This window comes from Melozone crissalis, unplaced genomic scaffold (assembly GCF_028551555.1).
Source record: "Melozone crissalis strain CALT ecotype California unplaced genomic scaffold, PUWL_Pcris_2 ptg000585l_1, whole genome shotgun sequence".
Classification (NCBI taxonomy): domain Eukaryota; kingdom Metazoa; phylum Chordata; class Aves; order Passeriformes; family Passerellidae; genus Melozone; species Melozone crissalis.
This window is the reverse complement of record NW_026536271.1, coordinates 10,097-31,687: the sequence shown is the minus strand read 5'-3', so window position 1 is coordinate 31,687 and position 21,591 is coordinate 10,097. Positions and strand designations below refer to the sequence as shown.

Below are 21,591 nucleotides of genomic sequence, written 5' to 3'. Positions count from 1 at the left end.
TGACAGTGACAGTACCTCAAAGGAGTAGGTGGCCAGCTGGGTGTGACAGGGAGGTGACACACAGGTGACAGTGACAGTACCTCGGAGGGCTAGGTGGCCGGATTGGGGTGACAGGGAGGTGACACAGATGGCAAGGAGGTGACAGAGAGCTGACAGGTGGCACAAAGGTGACAGGGAGGTGATAGGGAGGTGACAGGGGACACACAGGTGACAGGGATGTGACACAGGCGACAATGACAATGACATTACCTCGAAGGAGTAGGTGGCCAGATGTGTGTCACGGGGAGGTGACACAGATGACAGGAAGGTGACACACAGGTGACACAGGTGACACAGGTGACAGTGACAGTACCTCGAAGGAGTAGGTGGCCAGCTGTGTCCCCGAGGCCGCCTCGCTGCCGTACCCTCGATCTCGTCCACCTCGTCCTGAGCCTGCGGCTTCCCCCCTGGGACAGGGACAGCAGTGTCACCTGTGTCACCTGTGTCACCTGTGCCACCTGTGCCACCCACTGTCACCCACTGTCACCCACTGTCACCCACTGTCATCCCCCTGGGACAGGGACAGCAGTGTCACCTGTGTCACCTGTGTCACCCATTGTCACCCACTGTCACCCACTGTCACCCACTGTCACCCCCCTGGGACAGGGACAGCAGTGTCACCTGTGTCACCTGTGTCACCTGTGCCACCTGTGCCACCCACTGTCACCCACTGTCACCCACTGTCACCCACTGTCATCCCCCTGGGACAGGGACAGCAGTGTCACCTGTGTCACCTGTGTCACCCATTGTCACCCACTGTCACCCACTGTCACCCACTGTCACCCACTGTCACCCCCTGGGACAGGGACAGCAGTGTCACCTGTGCCACCTGTGTCACCCACTGTCACCCACTGTCACCCACTGTCACCCACTGGGACAGGGACAGCAGTGTCACCTGTGTCACCTGTGTCACCTGTGCCACCTGTGCCACCCACTGTCACCCACTGTCACCCACTGTCACCCACTGTCATCCCCCTGGGACAGGGACAGCAGTGTCACCTGTGTCACCTGTGTCACCCATTGTCACCCACTGTCACCCACTGTCACCCACTGTCACCCCCCTGGGACAGGGACAGCAGTGTCACCTGTGTCACCTGTGTCACCCATTGTCACCCACTGTCACCCACTGTCACCCACTGTCACCCCCTGGGACAGGGACAGCAGTGTCACCTGTGTCACCTGTGTCACCCATTGTCACCCACTGTCACCCAGTGTCACCCAGTGTCACCTGCTGTCACCCACTGTCACCCCCCTGGGACAGGGACAGCAGTGTCACCTGTGTCACCTGTGCCACCTGTGCCACCCACTGTCACCCACTGTCACCCACTGTCACCCACTGTCACCCACTGTCACCCCCCTGGGACAGGGACAGCAGTGTCACCTGTGTCACCTGTGTCACCCATTGTCACCCACTGTCACCCACTGTCACCCACTGGGACAGGGACAGCAGTGTCACCTGTGTCACCTGCTGTCACCCACTGTCACCCCCCTGGGACAGGGACACACCTGTTACCTGTGTCACCCACTGTCACCTGTGCCACCCCTGTGTCCCCTACTGTCACCTACTGTCACCCCTCTGTCACCTGTGCCACCCATTGTCACCCACTGTCACCTGCTGTCACCCCCCTGCCACAGGGACACACCTGGGTCACCCTGTGTCACCTACTGTCACCCCTGTGTCACCCACTGTCACCCTCCTGGCACAGGGACACACCTGTCACCTACTGCCACCCATTGTCACCCACTGTCACTCTGTGTCACCCACTGTCACCTACTGTCGCCCACTGTCACCTCTGTCACCCACTGTCACCTGGGTCGCCCTGTGTCATCTGTGTCACCCTCCTGGCACAGGGACACACCTGCGTCACCTACTGTCACCTGCTGTCACCTGTGTCACCCCCCCAGTGTCTCTACAGGTCCCCAGGTGTGCCCAGACTGTCCCCAGGGTCCCCAAATCCCCCCAGGTGTCCCCAGGGTGTCCCCAAATGTCCCCAGTACCGTCAAAGTGTCCTCAGGTGTCCCCAGGTGTCCCCCAGCTGTCCTAGACTATCCCCCAGGTGTCCCCACACTGTCCCCAGGTGCCCCCTAGGTATCCCCAAGGTGTCCCCCAGGTGCCCCTAAGTGTCCCCAAATGTCCCCAGACCGTCCCCAGGTGTCTCCAAGTGCCTCCAGGCGCCCTCAAGTGTCCCCACTGTCCCCAGGTGTCCCCAGTAGTCCCCAAGGTGTTCCCACTGTCTCCCTGGACTGTCCTCAGGTGCCCCCAGGTGTCCCCAAGCTGTCCCCAGGTGTCCCCCCAAGTGTCCCCCAGTACCCCCAGTGTCCCCAGACTGTCCCCTGGTGTCCCCAGATATCCCCAGGTGTCCCCACTGTCCCCCATTACCCCCAGGTGTCCCCAGGTGTCCCCACCTGCCCACGGCCCCGATGGCTCCGAGCGTTTCTTCTTCACCGGGGGCTCCTCCTGGGGGGACAGGGACAGATTTGGGGGGCCCAAGGGAATTTTGGGGATCCCCAAGTGGATTCTGGGGATCCCCAGGTGGATTTTGGGGTGCCCAAGTGAATTTTGGGGATCCCAGGTGGATTTGGGGTGCCCAGGTTCATTCTGGGGATCCCCAGGTGCATTTGGGGTGCCCAGGTGTGTTTGGGGTGCCCAGGTGTGTTCGGGGTGCCCAGGTGTGCCAGGCTCTCACCTGTCTGTCGGGCCCGTGCCCGCGGGCGCCTCCTGCAGCTTCTCCGTGTCCCTGAGCAGGAGCGAGCTGCCCAGGCGGGAGCCCAGGAACAGACGGCCCGGCTCCAGGGGCGCCATCTGGGGACACAGCGCCACCTGAGTGCCACCTCAGTGCCACCTCAGTGTCACCAGGTGTGCCCAGGTGTGCCCAGGTGTGCCCAGTGTCCTCAAAGCGTCCCCAGGTGTCCCCAGGAACAGACGGCCCGGCTCCAGGGGCGCCATCTGGGGACACAGCGCCACCTCAGTGCCACCTGAGTGCCACCTCAGCGTCACCTCAGCGTCACCTCAGTGTCACCAGGTGTCCCTAGACTGTCCTCCAGGTATTCCCCAGGTGTCCCCCAGGTGTTCCCAGACTGTCCCCAAGTGCCCCCCGGCTCCCAGGTGTGCCCAAGTGTCCCCCAGACTGTCCCCAGACTGTCCCCAGGTGTCCCCACTGTCCCCAGGTGTCCCCACTGTCCCCAGGTGTGCCCAGGTGTCCCCACTGTCCCCCAAATGTCCCCAGACTGTCCCCAGGTGTTCCCAGGTGCCCCCAGGTGTGTCCCCAGGTGTCCCCAGACTATCCCCACTGTCCCCAGGTGTCCCCAGGTGTCCCCAGACTGTCCCCACTGTCCCCACTGTCCCCAGGTGTCCCCACTGTCCCCAGGTGTCCCCAGACTGTCCCCACTCTCCCCAGACTGTCCCCACTGTCCCCAGGTGTCCCCACTGTCCCCAGACTGTCCCCGCTGTCCCCGCTGTCCCCACTGTCCCCAGACTGTCCCCAGGTATCCCCAGACTGTCCCCACTGTCCCCACTGTCCCCACTGTCCCCACTGTCCCCAGCTGTCCCCAGGTGTCCCCAGGTGTCCCCAGGTATCCCCAGGTGTCCCCAGGTGTCCCCACTGTCCCCACTGTCCCCAGGTGTCCCCACTGTCCCCAGACTGTCCCCACTGTCCCCACTGTCCCCACTGTCCCCACTGTCCCCAGGTGTCCCCAGGTGTCCTCGGTGTCCCCAGGTGCTCACACAGCTGTCCCCACTGTCCCCACTGTCCCCACTGTCCCCAGGTGTCCCCACTGTCCCCAGACTGTCCCCGCTGTCCCCACTGTCCCCACTGTCCCCAGGTGTCCCCACTGTCCCCAGACTGTCCCCGCTGTCCCCACTGTCCCCACTGTCCCCAGCTGTCCCCACTGTCCCCACTGTCCCCACTGTCCCCACTGTCCCCAGGTGTCCCCACTGTCCCCAGACTGTCCCCACTGTCCCCAGGTGTCCCCAGGTGTCCCCACTGTCCCCACTGTCCCCGCTGTCCCCACTGTCCCCACTGTCCCCACTGTCCCCAGACTGTCCCCGCTGTCCCCACTGTCCCCACTGTCCCCAGGTGTCCCCAGGTGTCCCCACTGTCCCCAGACTGTCCCCGCTGTCCCCACTGTCCCCACTGTCCCCAGGTGTCCCCAGGTGTCCCCACTGTCCCCACTGTCCCCGCTGTCCCCACTGTCCCCACTGTCCCCACTGTCCCCAGACTGTCCCCGCTGTCCCCACTGTCCCCACTGTCCCCAGGTGTCCCCAGGTGTCCCCACTGTCCCCAGACTGTCCCCACTGTCCCCAGACTGTCCCCGCTGTCCCCACTGTCCCCACTGTCCCCAGCTGTCCCCAGGTGTCCCCACTGTCCCCACTGTCCCCGCTGTCCCCACTGTCCCCAGACTGTCCCCACTGTCCCCACTGTCCCCAGGTGTCCCCAGGTGTCCCCACTGTCCCCACTGTCCCCGCTGTCCCCACTGTCCCCAGCTGTCCCCAGCTGTCCCCACTGTCCCCACTGTCCCCAGACTGTCCCCCAGCTGTCCCCAGGTGTCCCCAGGTGTCCCCACTGTCCCCAGGTGTCCCCAGGTGTCCCCACTGTCCCCAGATGTCCCCACTGTCCCCAGACTGTCCCCGCTGTCCCCACTGTCCCCACTGTCCCCAGCTGTCCCCAGGTGTCCCCACTGTCCCCACTGTCCCCACTGTCCCCACTGTCCCCACTGTCCCCAGGTGTCCCCGGTGTCCCCAGGTGCTCACACAGGTGCTCAGGACGGACGCGGCCGCTTTGTCGAAGTGGAAGGAGCGCACGGAGCGCATCCCGTCCGTGATCAGCGTCAGCACAGAGCTGGGACGGCAAAGGGACACTTCGAGGGGTGACAAACCCTTGGGGACACCCCCAGGACCCCCCACAATCCCTGGAGACCCCCAAAATCAACCCGGAAACCCCCAGGGGCGTCCCAGGGCAGGAGGGGACAGAGCACATCCTGTCCCTGAGCAGTGCCAGGACACGGCTGGGACAGGGGGTGGCACTTTGGGGGGACAGGGGACACCCCAAACCCTTGGGGACACCCCAAATCCTTAGGGACACCCCCAGACCCCCCCCAGACTCACATTTCCCCCCCGAGCGAGAGGACCATCTTGTCATAGGAGATGAAGGTGGCCTGGGCACAGTCCAGAGTCATCCTCACGCCCTCCTGGACCCCTGGGGACAGCGACGGGGACAGGGACAGTGAGGTGGGGACAGGGACAGGGATGGGACAGGGACAGGGACAGTCACAGGGGGGACGGGGACAGGGACAGGGATGGGGACAGGGATGGGGACAGGGCCAGGGACAGTCACAGCAGGGATGGGGACAGGGATGGGGACAGGGATGGGGACAATCACAGCAGGGATGGGGACAGGGATGGGGACAGGGCCAGGGACAGTCACAGCAGGGATGGGGACAGGGATGGGGACAGGGATGGGGACAATCACAGGAGGGATGGGGACAGGGACAGGGACAGGGACAGGGACAGTGACAGGGGACAGTGTCACTCACGGAGCGGGAACACGGTGGTGCCGCAGGTGAGGCTGTTCAGGGCCACCCCGTACGGGGGCACGCTCGGGTTCAGGTACAGCAGCGAGTTCACAGCGAAGATCACAACACCCCCTGGGACATGGGGACATGGGGACAGCGTCAGTGTCACTGTCACCACACCCCCTGGGACATGGGGACAGTGTCAGTGTCACCACACCCCCTGTGTCACTGACTGTCACTGTCACTGTGTCACTGTCACTGTCACTGTCACTGTCACTGTCACTGTGTCACTGTCACTGTGTCACTGTGTCACTGTGTCACTGTGTCACTGTCACTGTGTCACTGTCACTGTCACTGTGTCACTGTGTCAGTGTCACTGTGTCCCTGTCACTGTCCCTGTCACTGTCACCATCACTGACCGATGGGTTTGGGCCCGGGCAGTGCCTGGGTGCAGTCGAAGGGCAGCGAGCTCAGGGACCAGATCACTGTCACTGTGTCACTGTCACTGTCCCTGTCACTGTGTCACTGTGTCACTGTCACTGTGTCACTGTGTCACTGTCACTGTGTCACAGTGTCATGGGATGACCGCTTTTATCCCAATATCGTGTATTATGTCTGGCAGCTGTGTTTTTTTTCTCTCTCTCTCTCTCTCTTTTCACCCCCCCCCCCCCGGCCGTCTTGCCGCGGCGGGGCGGGGAGGGAGGAGGGAGGGGGACTGGGTGTACTTTGGCTTTTTGCTTTTGGCTTTTGGCTGCTTGGCTGGCTGGCCTGCTTGCTTCTGCTTGCTACTTCGCTTGCTTGCTACTGCCTTAGCCCTAGCTGATAGCTGCCTTTTTCCCTTTGCTGCTTTCTGCGCTGTTTTTTTTTCCCTTTTCTTTCGTCCTCTCTTTCTTACCCTCCCCTGAAGATACTGGACCGGCTCCGGACCTGACCTGGGACGTCCGGCGGGACCTCCGGAGCCTGCGAGAGACGCTCGGCACCCTCCACAACACTGACTGGTTTTCTTTTCTTTTCTTGTGTTGGGGAGTGTTCTTTTGTTATTTGCCAATAAATAGGTTTTGTTTTCCACTTTGCTCCTCCAAGGAATTCCTTCCCGAACCCGGTATTGGGGGGGGGAGGGGTGGTTGGAGGTTTGCTTTTTTGGGGGGGGGACTCCCTTTTGGAGATTTCCCCTAATTTGTCCTAAACCAGGACATCCTTTTTGGTGCATTGGCCGGGAAAAGGAGGCCAAAGACAGTGGAAAACAAACCTATAACAATAATATTTTGGTTTTGGTTGTTTGGTGGGCATATTGGTAATTCAGAATGTCATTTGGGGTGGAAGCTTGCCGGTATTTCTGGTCCCTAGGGGTTTTTGAAGCTTTAATATCTTTGTGGTCCCTAGGGTTATTTCCTTACCCAAAAATAGCTCTTGTGTTGTCCCTAATAAGTAGCTTTTGTAAGCGGGGGGCACTAACCAGAATAGTCATTGGGCTGGTCTTATGTGTGTGGATTTGTCGGATAAAAATGCTGGACTTTGTTTCAGGAATGTATGGATTGTTGTCATGGCTGTGTACTCAGTTTGTTTGGGGAGAAGAAGGCGAAGGGGCTTCTCAGCTTTTGTCTTCCTTCTCCTCCAAATTGTTGACGTCTCTATTAGGAAATGTTGAATTTCCCCTGAGTTTAAAAGAAACCATCTTTCTGGCATTTAATTTATTAAGCCTTTTCTATACTGTCTGGAGTGTATATAAAATGAAAGCCGAGATTTCTAGAGGGGTTAGAGAGACTCCTGATTCTGGAGTAAAACAAAGCAGGAAAAATCTTGACTGGAGTGGGAAATGGGAGGATATGGGCCAGACTTTAAAGGAATTCTCTGATCCTATAGACTGGGACTTTCCATCCGATCAAATTCAGAACCCAGTCGAGGTGGCAAAGTATTTGAAGGAGAAGTGCCATGGTAATACTAAGGAGGAAAGGCTTACTGCAGTGAGCTGGGCCTTGGCGTTTGTTTACCGTACTCTGCTAGATACTGTGGAGCAGCAGATAGCAGACAGGGAACAGGGAGATAAGTTAGTTACTATCCCAGTGACCCAGGCTGCAGCTAACATCCCAGGCTCCAGGCTAGCAGCTGAATCAGACAATAGGCCTCAACCCATGGCTGTCACAGCTAATACAAGAGGTGGAAAGTGTAAAGGCAAGACCGATCGAAAGGTGGAAGATGATGATGATGATGCAGGAGAAGGACCCTCACCAAAATCAGAGGCCACATCAAGGGGCACAGATTCTGGAGCTAATACTGACTCCTTTTCTCTGAAGGACCTCAGAGGCCTAAGAAAGGATTACAGACGACAACCTGACGAATCTATAATTAGTTGGTTAGTCCGCCTCTGGGATGCTGCAGGGGAGGTTACGATTTTGGATGGTACTGAAGCGAGGCATTTGGGATCCCTGTCGCATGATACTGTCATCGATCAAGGTATGATGAGCAGGGCTAGCCCTCACAGCCTCTGGGAACGGGTCCTGGATAGTGTAGCACAAAGATACTTATGTGCCGATGATCTCTATATGCAGCAGACACGGTGGAAGACCATAGAACAGGGGATCCAACGCCTGAGAGAGATGGCAGTGGCAGAGCTCATTTTCTCAGATGATATAACAACTAGGAATCCGGACCTGGTACCATGCACACCTGTAATGTGGAGGAAACTTGTGCGACTTGGGCCACCTGAATATGCTTCTGCCCTGGCAATAATGAAGCGGGATGATACATATGAGACTGTGCTTGATATGGCGAAGAAGCTTCGAGCGTATGCAGATGCTGTGCATGGACCAACTCATGCCAGAATTGCAGCAGTGGAAACCCAACTGCGAAAACTAGAGGACAAAATAGAGGAGAATCATAAGAAACTCCGGGAAGAGATTAAGGAGGACCTTATTCAAATCTCGGCTGTGCAAATTAGAGGCCCTGGTATCCAACGCTGGCGCTCCTTTGATGGGGAGAGAAGGTACACCCCACGGGCTGAGTTATGGGCCTTTCTGCGTGAGTCTGGAGAAGACATGAGGAGATGGGATGGAGAACCCACCACTGTTTTGGCACAACGGGTGCGTGATTTGAAGAGAAGAGGAAGTATCACCAAAAAGAGGGCAGCTCCGGTTGCTCGCAGCCGAGATGTTGAGTATGACGATGACCTGTCCGATCCACTTGAAGGAACTTCTAAGGCATACGTCCAAGGAAAGAAGGACAATCTGGCTTAGAGGGGCCCTGCCTCTAGCCAGGAAGAGGCACGGGAAAATCGGGTTTTTTGGAAGGTGTGGATCAGATGGCCTGGCACATCAGAGCCACAAAACTATGAAGCATTGGTTGACACTGGATCACAGTGTACCTTAATGCCATCAGAACACGTGGGGACAGAACCTGTTTCCATTGCTGGAGTGACGGGGGGATCACAACAGTTGACTTTGTTGGAAGCTGAGGTGAGCTTGACTGGGAAGGAGTGGCAGGAACATCCGATTGTGACTGGTCCAGAGGCTCCGTGTATTTTGGGCATAGACTTCTTCCGGAATGGCTATTACAAAGATCCTAAGGGATTCAGGTGGGCTTTTGGAATAGCTGCAGTGGAGATAGAGGGTATTAAACAATTGAATACCTTGTCTGGACTATCAGAGAGCCCATCTGCAGTAGGACTCTTGAAGGTAGAGGAGCAACGAGTACCAATTGCCACTTCGACAGTGCACCGCAGGCAGTACCGGACAAATCGAGATGCCGTGATCCCCATCCACAAGATGATTCGAGAGCTGGAGAGCCAAGGGGTGGTCAGTAAAACCCACTCACCCTTTAACAGCCCTATCTGGCCCATGCGAAAATCTGACGGAGAATGGAGATTGACTGTGGACTATCGTGCCTTGAATGAAGTGACTCCACCACTGAGTGCGGCTGTACCAGACATACTGGAACTGCAGTACGAGCTGGAGTCCAAGGCAGCAAAGTGGTACGCGACCATCGATATTGCTAACGCGTTTTTCTCCATCCCTCTGGCAACAGAATGCAGGCCTCAGTTTGCTTTTACATGGAGGGGAGTGCAGTATACCTGGAACCGACTGCCCCAGGGGTGGAAACACAGTCCTACCATCTGTCATGGACTGATCCAGACTGCACTAGAAGAGGGTGAGGCTCCAGAACATTTGCAATATATTGATGATATCATTGTTTGGGGGAACACGGCAATGGAAGTGTTCGAGAAAGGAGAGAAGATCATTCATATTCTCCTGAAAGCTGGATTTGCCATTAAGAAGAGCAAAGTCAAGGGACCTGCCCGAGAAATTCAGTTCTTGGGGGTGAAGTGGCAAGACGGACGGCGTCAGATTCCTGCGGATGTTATTAACAAAATCACTGCTATGTCCCCACCAACTGATAAGAAGGAAACACAAGCCTTCTTAGGCGCTATAGGTTTCTGGAGGATGCACATCCCTGAGTATAGTCAGATTGTGAGACCCCTTTATCTGGTTACCCGCAAGAAGAACGACTTCCATTGGGGCCCTGAGCAGCAGCAAGCATTTGTCCAAATCAAGCAGGAGATCGCTCATGCTGTAGCCCTTGGTCCAGTTAGGACGGGACCAGATGTGAAGAACGTGCTCTACTCTGCGGCCGGGAGCCATGGTCTGTCCTGGAGCCTTTGGCAGAAGGTGCCTGGCGAGACCCGAGGCCGACCATTGGGATTTTGGAGTCGGAGCTACAGGGGGTCTGAAGATAACTATACCCCAACAGAAAAAGAAATCTTGGCCGCCTATGAAGGAGTCCAAGCTGCCTCGGAGGTGATTGGTACAGAGGCACAACTTCTTCTGGCACCCCGACTACCGGTGCTGGGATGGATGTTCAGAGGAAAGGTTCCCTCTACCCACCATGCCACCAATGCTACTTGGAGTAAGTGGATTGCCCTCATTACGCAGCGCGCTCGAATTGGGAAGTTAAATCGCCCTGGGATCCTGGAAATAATTACAAATTGGCCCGAAGGTGAGAGCTTCAGTGTCGCGGATGAGGAACAAGAGCCAGTGACTCGGGTTGAGGAAGCTCCGCCATACAATCAGTTGCCAGCAGAAGAAACACGTTACGCTTTATTCACCGATGGTTCTTGTCGCGTCATAGGGATGAAACGGAGGTGGAAAGCAGCTGTATGGAGTCCCACTCGACGGGTTGCGGAGGCTACTGAAGGAGAAGGTGAATCCAGTCAATTTGCTGAAATCAAAGCTATTCAACTGGCCCTAGGTATTGCAGAGAGAGAGAAGTGGCCAAGGCTCTATTTGTATACCGATTCTTGGATGGTAGCCAACGCTCTATGGGGATGGCTGAAGAGATGGAAAGAGGCGAACTGGCAGCGCAGAGGAAAACCAATTTGGGCTGCGGAAGAGTGGAAAGATATCGCTACACGGTTAGAGAAGTTACCTGTGAAGGTTCGGCATGTAGATGCCCATGTCCCCAGAAGTAGAGCTAATGAAGAGCAGCGAAACAACCAGCAAGTACATCAAGCTGCAAAGATAGGGGAGTTGAAGATAGATCTCGACTGGGAGCATAAGGGAGAGTTATTCTTGGCACGATGGGCCCATGATGCCTCAGGCCACCAGGGTAGAGATGCCACCTATAAATGGGCACGAGACCGAGGGGTGGATCTAACCATGGACAGTATCTCTCAGGTTATTCGTGACTGTGAGACGTGTGCTGCCATTAAGCAGGCCAAACGGGTGAAGCCCCTCTGGTACGGTGGGCGGTGGTCTAAGTACAAGTATGGGGAGGCCTGGCAGATTGATTACATCACGCTGCCTCAAACCCGCCAAGGCAAGCGCTATGTACTGACCATGGTAGAAGCCACCACGGGATGGTTGGAAACCTACCCTGTGTCTCATGCCACAGCTCGTAACACTATCTTGGGCCTTGAAAAGCAGGTCCTTTGGAGGCACGGTACTCCTGAGAGAATTGAGTCGGATAATGGAACTCATTTTAAAAACAATCTTATTAATACTTGGGCTAGGGAACATGGCATCGAGTGGGTGTACCATATCCCCTATCATGCACCAGCTGCAGGGAAAGTGGAAAGGTATAACGGATTGTTAAAAACCACCTTAAAAGCGTTGGGTGGGGGGTCTTTAAAAAAACTGGGAGCAGCATTTGGCGAAGGCTACCTGGTTAGTTAATACTCGAGGTTCCACCAACCGAGCGGGTCCTGCTCAGTCTGAGCTCCTTAATATAGTAGATGGGGATAAAGCCCCAGTGGCCCATGTCAGAGGTTTGTTGGGAAAGACAGTATGGATCAACCCTGCCTCGAGTGCAGACAAACCCATCCGTGGGATTGTCTTTGCTCAAGGACCAGGTTATACATGGTGGGTAATGCAGAAAGATGGAACAACACGGTGTGTACCTCAGGGAGACCTGATTGTGGGATAAGGCTCATATATGAATGCCATTGTTTGCTGAATGTGAGACAGAAGGAAACTGTAAGTGTCAAAGGTCTGAGCAAGTAAGATGAGAGGAATGCATAAGTGTCAAAGGTGTGAGTAAGTGAAATGAAAGTTTTTATTGTATGTTCACGATATGGGATAAGGGGTGGAGTGTCATGGGATGACCGCTTTTATCCCAATATCGTGTATTATGTCTGGCAGCTGTGTTTTTTTTCTCTCTCTCTCTCTCTCTTTTCACCCCCCCCCCCCCCGGCCGTCTTGCCGCGGCGGGGCGGGGAGGGAGGAGGGAGGGGGACTGGGTGTACTTTGGCTTTTTGCTTTTGGCTTTTGGCTGCTTGGCTGGCTGGCCTGCTTGCTTCTGCTTGCTACTTCGCTTGCTTGCTACTGCCTTAGCCCTAGCTGATAGCTGCCTTTTTTCCCTTTGCTGCTTTCTGCGCTGTTTTTTTTTCCCTTTTCTTTCGTCCTCTCTTTCTTACCCTCCCCTGAAGATACTGGACCGGCTCCGGACCTGACCTGGGACGTCCGGCGGGACCTCCGGAGCCTGCGAGAGACGCTCGGCACCCTCCACAACACTGACTGGTTTTCTTTTCTTTTCTTGTGTTGGGGAGTGTTCTTTTGTTATTTGCCAATAAATAGGTTTTGTTTTCCACTTTGCTCCTCCAAGGAATTCCTTCCCGAACCCGGTATTGGGGGGGGGAGGGGTGGTTGGAGGTTTGCTTTTTTGGGGGGGGGACTCCCTTTTGGAGATTTCCCCTAATTTGTCCTAAACCAGGACACACTGTCACTGTGTCCCTGTCACTGTCCCTGTCACTGTCACCGTCACTGACCAATGGGTTTGGGCACGGGCAGTGCCTGGGTGCAGTCGAAGGGCAGCGAGCTCAGGGACCAGATCACTGTCACTGTGTCACTGTCACTGTGTCACTGTGTCACTGTCACTGTGTCACTGTCACTGTGTCCCTGTCACTGTCCCTGTCACTGTCACCGTCACTGACCAATGGGTTTGGGCCCGGGCAGTGCCTGGGTGCAGTCGAAGGGCAGCGAGCTCAGGGACCAGATCACTGTCACTGTGTCACTGTCACTGTCCCTGTCACTGTGTCACTGTGTCACTGTCACTGTGTCACTGTGTCACTGTCACTGTGTCACTGTCACTGTGTCCCTGTCACTGTCCCTGTCACTGTCACCGTCACTGACCAATGGGTTTGGGCCCGGGCAGTGCCTGGGTGCAGTCGAAGGGCAGCGAGCTCAGGGACCAGATCACTGTCACTGTGTCACTGTCACTGTCCCTGTCACTGTGTCACTGTCACTGTGTCACTGTCACTGTGTCACTGTGTCACTGTCACTGTGTCACTGTCACTGTGTCCCTGTCACTGTCCCTGTCCCTGTCACCGCCACTGACCGATGGGTTTGGGCCTGGGCAGTGCCTGGGTGCAGTCGAAGGGCAGCGAGCTCAGGGACCAGATCACTGTCACTGTGTCACTGTCACGGTCCCTGTCACTGTGTCACTGTGTCACTGTCACTGTGTCACTGTGTCACTGTCACTGTGTCACTGTCACTGTGTCCCTGTCACTGTCCCTGTCACTGTCACCGTCACTGACCAATGGGTTTGGGCCCGGGCAGTGCCTGGGTGCAGTCGAAGGGCAGCGAGCTCAGGGACCAGATCACTGTCACTGTGTCACTGTCACTGTGTCACTGTGTCACTGTGTCACTGTCACTGTGTCACTGTGTCACTGTCACTGTGTCACTGTCACTGTGTCCCTGTCACTGTCCCTGTCACTGTCACCGTCACTGACCAATGGGTTTGGGCCCGGGCAGTGCCTGGGTGCAGTCGAAGGGCAGCGAGCTCAGGGACCAGATCACTGTCACTGTGTCACTGTCACTGTCCCTGTCACTGTGTCACTGTGTCACTGTCACTGTGTCACTGTGTCACTGTCACTGTGTCACTGTCACTGTGTCCCTGTCACTGTCCCTGTCACTGTCACCGTCACTGACCAATGGGTTTGGGCCCGGGCAATGCCTGGGTACAGTCGAAGGGCAGCGAGCTCAGGGACCAGATCACTGTCACTGTGTCACTGTCACTGTCCCTGTCACTGTGTCACTGTGTCACTGTCACTGTGTCACGGTGTCACTGTCACTGTGTCACTGTCACTGTGTCCCTGTCACTGTCCCTGTCACTGTCACCGCCACTGACCGATGGGTTTGGGCCTGGGCAGTGCCTGGGTGCAGTCGAAGGGCAGCGAGCTCAGGGACCAGATCACTGTCACTGTGTCACTGTCACTGTGTCACTGTGTCACTGTGTCACTGTGTCACTGTCACTGTGTCACTGTGTCACTGTCACTGTGTCACTGTCACTGTGTCCCTGTCACTGTCCCTGTCACTGTCACCGTCACTGACCAATGGGTTTGGGCCCGGGCAGTGCCTGGGTGCAGTCGAAGGGCAGCGAGCTCAGGGACCAGATCACTGTCACTGTGTCACTGTCACTGTCCCTGTCACTGTGTCACTGTGTCACTGTCACTGTGTCACTGTGTCACTGTCACTGTGTCACTGTCACTGTGTCCCTGTCACTGTCCCTGTCACTGTCACCGTCACTGACCAATGGGTTTGGGCCCGGGCAGTGCCTGGGTGCAGTCGAAGGGCAGCGAGCTCAGGGACCAGATCACTGTCACTGTGTCACTGTCACTGTCCCTGTCACTGTGTCACTGTGTCACTGTCACTGTGTCACTGTCACTGTGTCCCTGTCACTGTCCCTGTCACTGTCACCGTCACTGACCAATGGGTTTGGGCCCGGGCAGTGCCTGGGTGCAGTCGAAGGGCAGCGAGCTCAGGGACCAGATCACTGTCACTGTGTCACTGTCACTGTCCCTGTCACTGTGTCACTGTGTCACTGTCACTGTGTCACTGTGTCACTGTCACTGTGTCACTGTCACTGTGTCCCTGTCACTGTCCCTGTCACTGTCACCGTCACTGACCAATGGGTTTGGGCCCGGGCAGTGCCTGGGTGCAGTCGAAGGGCAGCGAGCTCAGGGACCAGATCACTGTCACTGTGTCACTGTCACTGTCCCTGTCACTGTGTCACTGTCACTGTGTCACTGTCACTGTGTCACTGTGTCACTGTCACTGTGTCACTGTCACTGTGTCCCTGTCACTGTCCCTGTCCCTGTCACCGCCACTGACCGATGGGTTTGGGCCTGGGCAGTGCCTGGGTGCAGTCGAAGGGCAGCGAGCTCAGGGACCAGATCACTGTCACTGTGTCACTGTCACTGTCCCTGTCACTGTGTCACTGTGTCACTGTCACTGTGTCACTGTGTCACTGTCACTGTGTCACTGTCACTGTGTCCCTGTCACTGTCCCTGTCACTGTCACCGTCACTGACCAATGGGTTTGGGCCCGGGCAGTGCCTGGGTGCAGTCGAAGGGCAGCGAGCTCAGGGACCAGATCACTGTCACTGTGTCACTGTCACTGTGTCACTGTGTCACTGTGTCACTGTCACTGTGTCACTGTGTCACTGTCACTGTGTCACTGTCACTGTGTCCCTGTCACTGTCCCTGTCACTGTCACCGTCACTGACCAATGGGTTTGGGCACGGGCAGTGCCTGGGTGCAGTCGAAGGGCAGCGAGCTCAGGGACCAGATCACTGTCACTGTGTCACTGTCACTGTCCCTGTCACTGTGTCACTGTGTCACTGTCACTGTGTCACTGTGTCACTGTCACTGTGTCACTGTCACTGTGTCCCTGTCACTGTCCCTGTCACTGTCACCGTCACTGACCAATGGGTTTGGGCCCGGGCAATGCCTGGGTACAGTCGAAGGGCAGCGAGCTCAGGGACCAGATCACTGTCACTGTGTCACTGTCACTGTCCCTGTCACTGTGTCACTGTGTCACTGTCACTGTGTCACGGTGTCACTGTCACTGTGTCACTGTCACTGTGTCCCTGTCACTGTCCCTGTCACTGTCACCGCCACTGACCGATGGGTTTGGGCCTGGGCAGTGCCTGGGTGCAGTCGAAGGGCAGCGAGCTCAGGGACCAGATCACTGTCACTGTGTCACTGTCACTGTGTCACTGTGTCACTGTGTCACTGTGTCACTGTCACTGTGTCACTGTGTCACTGTCACTGTGTCACTGTCACTGTGTCCCTGTCACTGTCCCTGTCACTGTCACCGTCACTGACCAATGGGTTTGGGCCCGGGCAGTGCCTGGGTGCAGTCGAAGGGCAGCGAGCTCAGGGACCAGATCACTGTCACTGTGTCACTGTCACTGTCCCTGTCACTGTGTCACTGTGTCACTGTCACTGTGTCACTGTGTCACTGTCACTGTGTCACTGTCACTGTGTCCCTGTCACTGTCCCTGTCACTGTCACCGTCACTGACCAATGGGTTTGGGCCCGGGCAGTGCCTGGGTGCAGTCGAAGGGCAGCGAGCTCAGGGACCAGATCACTGTCACTGTGTCACTGTCACTGTCCCTGTCACTGTGTCACTGTGTCACTGTCACTGTGTCACTGTCACTGTGTCCCTGTCACTGTCCCTGTCACTGTCACCGTCACTGACCAATGGGTTTGGGCCCGGGCAGTGCCTGGGTGCAGTCGAAGGGCAGCGAGCTCAGGGACCAGATCACTGTCACTGTGTCACTGTCACTGTCCCTGTCACTGTGTCACTGTGTCACTGTCACTGTGTCACTGTGTCACTGTCACTGTGTCACTGTCACTGTGTCCCTGTCACTGTCCCTGTCACTGTCACCGTCACTGACCAATGGGTTTGGGCCCGGGCAGTGCCTGGGTGCAGTCGAAGGGCAGCGAGCTCAGGGACCAGATCACTGTCACTGTGTCACTGTCACTGTCCCTGTCACTGTGTCACTGTGTCACTGTCACTGTGTCACTGTGTCACTGTCACTGTGTCACTGTCACTGTGTCCCTGTCACTGTCCCTGTCACTGTCACCGTCACTGACCAATGGGTTTGGGCCCGGGCAGTGCCTGGGTGCAGTCGAAGGGCAGCGAGCTCAGGGACCAGATCACTGTCACTGTGTCACTGTCACTGTCCCTGTCACTGTGTCACTGTGTCACTGTCACTGTGTCACTGTGTCACTGTCACTGTGTCACTGTCACTGTGTCCCTGTCACTGTCCCTGTCACTGTCACCGTCACTGACCAATGGGTTTGGGCCCGGGCAGTGCCTGGGTGCAGTCGAAGGGCAGCGAGCTCAGGGACCAGATCACTGTCACTGTGTCACTGTCACTGTGTCACTGTGTCACTGTCACTGTGTCACTGTCACTGTGTCCCTGTCACTGTCCCTGTCACTGTCACCGTCACTGACCAATGGGTTTGGGCCCGGGCAATGCCTGGGTGCAGTCGAAGGGCAGCGAGCTCAGGGACCAGATCACTGTCACTGTGTCACTGTCACTGTCCCTGTCACTGTGTCACTGTGTCACTGTCACTGTGTCACGGTGTCACTGTCACTGTGTCACTGTCACTGTGTCCCTGTCACTGTCCCTGTCACTGTCACCGCCACTGACCGATGGGTTTGGGCCCGGGCAGTGCCTGGGTGCAGTCGAAGGGCAGCGAGCTCAGGGACCAGATCACTGTCACTGTGTCACTGTCACTGTGTCACTGTGTCACTGTGTCACTGTGTCACTGTCACTGTGTCACTGTGTCACTGTCACTGTGTCACTGTCACTGTGTCCCTGTCACTGTCCCTGTCACTGTCACCGTCACTGACCAATGGGTTTGGGCCCGGGCAGTGCCTGGGTGCAGTCGAAGGGCAGCGAGCTCAGGGACCAGATCACTGTCACTGTGTCACTGTCACTGTCCCTGTCACTGTGTCACTGTGTCACTGTCACTGTGTCACTGTGTCACTGTCACTGTGTCACTGTCACTGTGTCCCTGTCACTGTCCCTGTCACTGTCACCGTCACTGACCAATGGGTTTGGGCCCGGGCAGTGCCTGGGTGCAGTCGAAGGGCAGCGAGCTCAGGGACCAGATCACTGTCACTGTGTCACTGTCACTGTCCCTGTCACTGTGTCACTGTGTCACTGTCACTGTGTCACTGTCACTGTGTCCCTGTCACTGTCCCTGTCACTGTCACCGTCACTGACCAATGGGTTTGGGCCCGGGCAGTGCCTGGGTGCAGTCGAAGGGCAGCGAGCTCAGGGACCAGATCACTGTCACTGTGTCACTGTCACTGTCCCTGTCACTGTGTCACTGTGTCACTGTCACTGTGTCACTGTGTCACTGTCACTGTGTCACTGTCACTGTGTCCCTGTCACTGTCCCTGTCACTGTCACCGTCACTGACCAATGGGTTTGGGCCCGGGCAGTGCCTGGGTGCAGTCGAAGGGCAGCGAGCTCAGGGACCAGATCACTGTCACTGTGTCACTGTCACTGTCCCTGTCACTGTGTCACTGTGTCACTGTCACTGTGTCACTGTGTCACTGTCACTGTGTCACTGTCACTGTGTCCCTGTCACTGTCCCTGTCACTGTCACCGTCACTGACCAATGGGTTTGGGCCCGGGCAGTGCCTGGGTGCAGTCGAAGGGCAGCGAGCTCAGGGACCAGATCACTGTCACTGTGTCACTGTCACTGTCCCTGTCACTGTGTCACTGTGTCACTGTCACTGTGTCACTGTGTCACTGTCACTGTGTCACTGTCACTGTGTCCCTGTCCCTGTCCCTGTCACTGTCACCGTCACTGACCAATGGGTTTGGGCCCGGGCAGTGCCTGGGTGCAGTCGAAGGGCAGCGAGCTCAGGGACCAGATCACTGTCACTGTGTCACTGTCACTGTCCCTGTCACTGTGTCACTGTGTCACTGTCACTGTGTCACTGTGTCACTGTCACTGTGTCACTGTCACTGTGTCCCTGTCACTGTCCCTGTCACTGTCACCGTCACTGACCAATGGGTTTGGGCCCGGGCAGTGCCTGGGTGCAGTCGAAGGGCAGCGAGCTCAGGGACCAGATCACTGTCACTGTGTCACTGTCACTGTCCCTGTCACTGTGTCACTGTGTCACTGTCACTGTGTCACTGTCACTGTGTCCCTGTCACTGTCCCTGTCACTGTCACCGTCACTGACCAATGGGTTTGGGCCCGGGCAGTGCCTGGGTGCAGTCGAAGGGCAGCGAGCTCAGGGACCAGATCACTGTCACTGTGTCACTGTCACTGTCCCTGTCACTGTGTCACTGTGTCACTGTCACTGTGTCACTGTGTCACTGTCACTGTGTCACTGTCACTGTGTCCCTGTCACTGTCCCTGTCACTGTCACCGTCACTGACCAATGGGTTTGGGCCCGGGCAGTGCCTGGGTGCAGTCGAAGGGCAGCGAGCTCAGGGACCAGATCACTGTCACTGTGTCACTGTCACTGTCCCTGTCACTGTGTCACTGTGTCACTGTCACTGTGTCACTGTGTCACTGTCACTGTGTCACTGTCACTGTGTCCCTGTCACTGTCCCTGTCACTGTCACCGTCACTGACCAATGGGTTTGGGCCCGGGCAGTGCCTGGGTGCAGTCGAAGGGCAGCGAGCTCAGGGACCAGATCACTGTCACTGTGTCACTGTCACTGTCCCTGTCACTGTGTCACTGTGTCACTGTCACTGTGTCACTGTGTCACTGTCACTGTGTCACTGTCACTGTGTCCCTGTCACTGTCCCTGTCACTGTCACCGTCACTGACCAATGGGTTTGGGCCCGGGCAGTGCCTGGGTGCAGTCGAAGGGCAGCGAGCTCAGGGACCAGATCACTGTCACTGTGTCACTGTCACTGTCCCTGTCACTGTGTCACTGTGTCACTGTCACTGTGTCACTGTGTCACTGTCACTGTGTCACTGTCACTGTGTCCCTGTCACTGTCCCTGTCACTGTCACCGTCACTGACCAATGGGTTTGGGCCCGGGCAGTGCCTGGGTGCAGTCGAAGGGCAGCGAGCTCAGGGACCAGATCACTGTCACTGTGTCACTGTCACTGTGTCACTGTGTCACTGTCACTGTGTCACTGTCACTGTGTCCCTGTCACTGTCCCTGTCACTGTCACCGTCACTGACCAATGGGTTTGGGCCCGGGCAGTGCCTGGGTGCAGTCGAAGGGCAGCGAGCTCAGGGACCAGATCACTGTCACTGTGTCACTGTCACTGTCCCTGTCACTGTGTCACTGTGTCACTGTCACTGTGTCACTGTGTCACTGTCACTGTGTCACTGTCACTGTGTCCCTGTCACTGTCCCTGTCACTGTCACCATCACTGACCAATGGGTTTGGGCCCGGGCAGTGCCTGGGTGCAGTCAAAGGGCAGCGAGCTCAGGGACCAGATCATTGTCACTGTGTCACTGTCACTGTCCCTGTCACTGTGTCACTGTGTCACTGTCACTGTGTCACTGTGTCACTGTCACTGTGTCACTGTCACTGTGTCCCTGTCACTGTCCTTGTCACTGTCACCGTAACTGACCGATGGGTTTGGGCCCGGGCAGTGCCTGGGTGCAGTCGAAGGGCAGCGAGCTCAGGGACCAGATCACTGTCACTGTGTCACTGTCACTGTCCCTGTCACTGTGTCACTGTGTCACTGTCACTGTGTCACTGTGTCACTGTCACTGTGTCACTGTCACTGTGTCCCTGTCACTGTCCCTGTCACTGTCACCGTCACTGACCAATGGGTTTGGGCCCGGGAAGTGCCTGGGTGCAGTCGAAGGGCAGCGAGCTCAGGGACCATATCACTGTCACTGTGTCACTGTCACTGTCCCTGTCACTGTGTCACTGTGTCACTGTCACTGTGTCACTGTCACTGTGTCCCTGTCACTGTCCCTGTCACTGTCACCGTCACTGACCGATGGGTTTGGGCACGGGCAGTGCCTGGGTGCAGTCGAAGGGCAGCGAGCTCAGGGACCAGATCACTGTCACTGTGTCACTGTCACTGTCCCTGTCACTGTGTCACTGTGTCACTGTCACTGTGTCACTGTGTCACTGTCACTGTGTCACTGTCACTGTGTCCCTGTCACTGTCCCTGTCACTGTCACCGTCACTGACCAATGGGTTTGGGCCCGGGCAGTGCCTGGGTGCAGTCGAAGGGCAGCGAGCTCAGGGACCAGATCACTGTCACTGTGTCACTGTCACTGTCCCTGTCACTGTGTCACTGTGTCACTGTCACTGTGTCACTGTGTCACTGTAACTGTGTCACTGTCACTGTGTCCCTGTCACTGTCCCTGTCACTGTCACCGTCACTGACCAATGGGTTTGGGCCCGGGCAATGCCTGGGTGCAGTCGAAGGGCAGCGAGCTCAGGGACCAGATCACTGTCACTGTGTCACTGTCACTGTCCCTGTCACTGTGTCACTGCGTCACTGTCACTGTGTCACTGTGTCACTGTCACTGTGTCACTGTCACTGTGTCCCTGTCACTGTCCCTGTCACTGTCACCGTCACTGACCAATGGGTTTGGGCCCGGGCAGTGCCTGGGTGCAGTCGAAGGGCAGCGAGCTCAGGGACCAGATCACTGTCACTGTGTCACTGTCACTGTCCCTGTCACTGTGTCACTGTGTCACTGTCACTGTGTCACTGTGTCACTGTCACTGTGTCACTGTCACTGTGTCCCTGTCACTGTCCCTGTCACTGTCACCGTCACTGACCAATGGGTTTGGGCCCGGGCAGTGCCT

At 56.8% G+C, this 21,591-nt stretch overlaps 1 long non-coding RNA gene across 2 annotated transcripts; it reads right to left on the bottom strand.

The window, feature by feature from the left end:
* Positions 1 to 5,190: 5,190 nt before the first annotated feature.
* On the bottom strand, positions 5,191 to 20,835 carry LOC128950396 (uncharacterized). Of its 2 annotated transcripts, none has more exons than XR_008484347.1 (3): positions 20,769 to 20,835; positions 5,572 to 5,682; positions 5,191 to 5,234 (listed from the first exon to the last, which is right to left on the bottom strand). It is a non-coding gene; the product is annotated as an uncharacterized LOC128950396 (long non-coding RNA). The 2 variants fall into 2 exon arrangements; XR_008484346.1 differs by lacking the exon at positions 20,769 to 20,835 and adding an exon at positions 12,806 to 12,874.
* Between the last annotated feature and the right edge of the window lie 756 nt (positions 20,836 to 21,591).